Raw genomic sequence first — 5,346 nt, forward strand, 5'->3', positions numbered from 1 at the left:
TGGCTATAGAAAGCATTGTTAAAGGGAGATGTTGATAGAGCAGCATGGTTAGAGACACACGTGGCAGTGGCTGATGTATCTGTGCTTGTCTGTGCTGATAGGCAGGAGAGAGAATGAGCTTGCTGCCTGGTACAAACCTGTATCTCACTAGTTAGTCTCCCACACAGCAGCTTCTGTGTGTGCATGTGACAGGTGGAAGCAGGGGACCATCTTTACTGCCTGTATTTCAAGGTACATGTAGTGTTTTAAAATTATGTGAGTTGTCTGTATGCTTAATAACATAATTATTTTCTTGTACTCTTGCTTTCCAGTTGATTAATTTCTGTTCGGGCTGTTTAAATTTTTGTTATGTTTCATAAATATAATAAGATAAGAAAGACCAAAAACTTATAATTGATTGTAAACTTGACAAACCTAGGACCATTTTAGTAATTTACATTTGGAAAACTTTTTGGTGGAAACACTTAGAAATTTTCTTGAAATTTTGGTATGATTGATTGGAAATGTTAACTATCAATGACAGCATTTTATGTTTTGCTTTAAGACTCCATAAATGTCTAAAGTGGAAAACTTGAGAGCGACAATCAATGGTGATAATGAAATCTCTAAAATATTGGCTTTTCTGTTTGCTTTTTAAACCTTAACACATTTGTTCAGATACAACATATTTACTTGTCCTTATGTGGAAGGTGTATAAATAATTACCGTATCGGTAAGATAAAACTGTTATTTATCATTGTCACTATACTATATAAATGATTGTGTGTCTCATCTGCCTCACATGTCTCGGAATTTCTCATTACTGTAATCACTTATAACTCGTGTGGAACTTATGTTCGTGTTTATGCGCAATGAGAGTCTTAAACGAATTCAAATCTCTCACAATTTTTTGTACGAAAACTCTGGTGACATCAATGTTGATTCCCTGGCCATCGTTACTCAAGCTTTCATAGACATTTGTTTTATTTTATATATACCATATCACATGATCAGAAACATATTTGCTATATATAGACATATCTTGCTTTTAAATTCACCTGAATACACCCACCGTATGTATTTTTGCTGTATACGGCAGTGACGACCCTTATCAATTTGCAGCATGGACTGCAATGCAGCATATGCTGCAATCATGCTGCTTTTATGCTGGCATCATGCTGCTAGTTTCACAGCATGATTGCAGCATGTGCTGCATAGCAGCATGGTACCATGCTTCTGTACAGCATGTACTGCAACCATGCTTTAAAAATTGAGGTAATTGAATATCTGAACTCTATCATGCTGCAATCATGCTTTGTCGACTTAGTTAATTTATCATATGCACTGTATCATGCTGCAACCATGCTGCAATAACTTTGCCAGTTTGGATATCAAATCATATCATGCTGCAACCATGCTGCAATAACTTTGTCATTTTAGACAGGATATGTACCATGCTGCAACCATGCTGCAATAACTTTGCCAGTTTGGATATCGAATTATATCATGCTGCAATCATGCTTTGTGGACTTAGTAAATTTATCATATGAAATGCATCATGCTGCAACCATGCTGCAATAACTTTGGCATTTTAGATAGGATCTGTACCATGCTGCAACCATGCTGTATTAACTTTGCCATTTTAGATACAAACTGTACCATGCTGCAATTATGCTGTATTAACTTAGTTAATTTAATGAACTGCACCATTCTTTCATGTATTAACATGAATTGTTTAAGTTGAAATGTGTATATGCTTGGCCATTCTGTATTAGCTTAAAAGGGCATTCCTTTGTTCGGACATCACAAAATTTCTGTGGGTGAAATGTAGGTCCAAGCGAGGATCCAAAATCTAGGACCAAATTTCCCAGGTACCAAGATTAACCTAAACAATTATTAATCAATAAAATAAGATACAGAAAATTAACAAAAGTTGGTATTAGATATTTTAGTATCTTTTTTTTAATTTTAAATAAAATATAGAAATTTCCAGGTATCAATGGTGATAACAAAATAATTTTCAAAAACATGTTTGTGTTGCAGAATTTCCTTTTTATACTTGATCAGTACCACACATATTTATTTAAAATTCAATAACAATTATTTTAATTAAGTATTTCGTTTATAAGTATGTTCTTTGTTAGTATAACGGTTCACAGCTTTTAAATGTGATATTTTGTCAGCTTTCACTTGTAGTTCTATCTCAGAAGGAATTAACTTAAACATTGATGAATGTTGCAAGTTAGTACATTCGTGTGACGACTTAAAACTCATCCCTATAAAAATTTCATTCAAATTTTCAGAGTTTAGATCGTTTTTTGAAGAACCAGTATATTGACTTTTGCTTCGATTATACACTTTTTATCGGAGATAGAATCAGTCACTTTATCCAAACACTGACATAAACCAAGACGTTGCCATTAACCATGCACCAGCTTACTACCAGGTAGCCATACATGTAACATGTTCGCCAAAACAAAATCGGGATCACTCTACCAACAGTTACACATGTGCTTGGAATATCGCTTTTAATTCAATCAAATAAGATTAAAATCACCTGCTCTTTGTCTTTGTATCGCATACTTTCTGGATATATGCGGTGTTAAGATTACATCTGATAATAGCATACGAAATCACGTCGTGTTTGACACAATAAACTCCAATAAACATGTGTCGAACTTATGTTGTCACTCGGACGCTTCCTTGTAAAACGTATATTGAAGTTAAGCGCTGTGATGATCTCGACCTCGACATGAGTTTACTAACAACAGACGATATTCCCGTACTTTAATCTGAATTATTTGAAATCGTGAACATAAAAAGAAAACGTGCATTGGTCGGTTCCTCGTCTGAAAATACATCCATATCAAACAATAGGCGTATGACAGACGAGGCCAAAACCTCTGGTCAGATTACATGTTTATCGTTCGGTTCACCTATGACCTCGTTTGTTTACCTTGCTCCCGAGATGTGACGAGAGTGCTCCTCGAGCTCGTGCGATCTAAATGTGCACGATGCAAGTATTAAATACTGTAATATTTATCTTAAAAGTATGACACAATAGAAGTTTATGATTTAGAATAAAAAACACGCACAAGTAAAAATGAATCGTGTTAATCTCTGGCAGTAAAATATTTATCCCATGATGCAACACACACGAGTTTAGCGGGAAGTCTGATAGCCATGTTTGAATTCACCGGATGTTTATTTCCAGAAGAAAAGTATAAACAAACACGACGATAGCCTAAAAACAAAGTTTGTTTCCCGTCTTACTGAAGAAGATCGACTTACTTCAAGTTACCGACGAATGAATATCAGCTTTCTCGTTGTTTTTGACGACCGATGCATATTTTTACCGACAAACATCGTTACAAGACAGGGTAAGTTTTAATTATATAATCTTCTTCACGTTCTGACATCGTTTCACATTATACGACAATGAATTTGATATAGATCTTTTCATATCAATAATACCTAATTATTTATTTTTCAGGGTTTTGATGATTAATTTATCACAGATTACACGGCCGAAGGAAACGCAGTACCGATCCATGTGTTACAATCGTAAGTTTTCAATTTTATTTATTTATTATTAACGATCTTCGGTCCGACTTAAATTGCATTTTTTCCCCACTCACACAACCCTTGTTATGATTATGACGTACATACGTATTCACAAACAATGGTGAGGAAAATTTGTGTTTTGGATAATGAAACCTTTCGTGAAAGATCTTTACCTCCACATTCTTTTGAGGATCGATGTTTGCAGATTATTGCATCAAATTGAAACGATTAAATGAAATAGGTGAATTAAGATGAATTATAAGTAAGTAACATTGTTTTATGTATAGTATATTGCAGTTTCACATTGATATGAACTGATGGAGAATTCGGGAGTAGCTTGATTTAATTAATAATTAAGTCATCCTGGCAAGTTTTATTTTGTAGCTTTGTGTGGCTGGCTTAAATTTTCTTGATAAAAAGGCTTCCAAAGCAAACATAATGAAAATGATAGCAAAGTGATCATGAAAGTACATAAGTTAAATACATACATTATCTTCAAAAACTTGACAATTATTCTAATTTTGAAATAAAAGAATATTCTAAAAGTCTTTCTTTCTTCCAACAGAGACTGAGTCTTCATGCAGTACATTCTGGAATGAGGAACACCGCATGCATTGTGGTCCAAATTGATGGCATTGACTTAACACAAAGAAGAAAGGAATGAAGAGAAATTAAGAAGTTTATGTTTCACATTAATTAAGATTATTCGAGATATGTTATCTGTCGAGGTATACAACATTTCCTTTCATAATAAAAGTGTAAACATTAATATATATACAAAAAAAAATCATGTATATAATCTGAAAATCCTTGTTAGTTATTTGTTGTACTAGCAAAAAATATAATATAGTCGTCTCAAGCTTGGTTGTATTGAAATCCCCGGGGACAGTGACAGAGATATATCACTACAGTACGTGCTACATCAAACAACACACCATTGTTCAAATTGTCAATCAACATTTCATTTAGTCAGTATTTAGAATTGATTCCAAAATTATGATAATCTTTTCACAGTTTATTAGAAATAATGTTAAATTCGATAGAAGAAGTCTTCGACTGTTGCTTGTTTTTGTTTATTTTAAGTTCACGGACACACATGAAAACAGTTTCCAGTACAGCTGGGCTACTTCGAGGAAACTACATATACTGTCTGAAATCAGTCTTGTGTGTCGGTGACAAAATGTATACATATCCTACTATAACTCTGCTGGAAAATATTATTTTGTACTATTTTCCTACTATTTTAGAAAAAAAAAACAGAATTATAAATACATACTGTAGTATGTACTGACATTGAACTTGTATATCTTGCTGACTATTTTTGTTGAAACAAACCACTTCTAGCTAGGATGAATTGATATTAGTTGTATTTGAAAATTGTACTGGAAAAAGATAGCTGTGTTGTGTATGTGATGGAAGTTTTGAGAAAAAGAATATAAGAGGCAAATAAAATAAGTACCATGGGTAAATTAGAATTAAAATTTGTTTTGTCACATTCTCATTTCATTGATAAGTTTTAAATGTTTGAACTAGAAAAAAAAAGCCTGTATGAAAAGTTTTATACCATGTTATTTACCAAATAAAATGTAATACAAAAGTATTCTTCAAGTTTTTATTGCATGATTTTCATTGATTTTGTAAACCATGCTGCCATGAAGCATGATTGAAGCATGATCCCAGCATAATTTGCATAATTGAAACATGCTGGGATCATGCTGCAGACCATGCTGGGATCATGCTGCAAACCATGCTGGGATCATGCTGCAGACCATGCTGGGATCATGCTGCAGACCATGCTGGGAT

The 5,346-nt window shown here is 33.5% G+C and overlaps 1 long non-coding RNA gene across 1 annotated transcript; it reads left to right on the forward strand.

Moving 5' to 3' along the window:
• Positions 1 to 2,640: 2,640 nt before the first annotated feature.
• Positions 2,641 to 4,828, forward strand: LOC117335459. Its single transcript, XR_004534408.1, has 3 exons — positions 2,641 to 3,359; positions 3,473 to 3,543; positions 4,109 to 4,828. It is a non-coding gene; the product is annotated as an uncharacterized LOC117335459 (long non-coding RNA).
• Positions 4,829 to 5,346: the final 518 nt, after the last annotated feature.

This window comes from Pecten maximus, chromosome 1 (assembly GCF_902652985.1).
Source record: "Pecten maximus chromosome 1, xPecMax1.1, whole genome shotgun sequence".
Taxonomy (NCBI): Eukaryota; Metazoa; Mollusca; class Bivalvia; order Pectinida; family Pectinidae; genus Pecten; species Pecten maximus.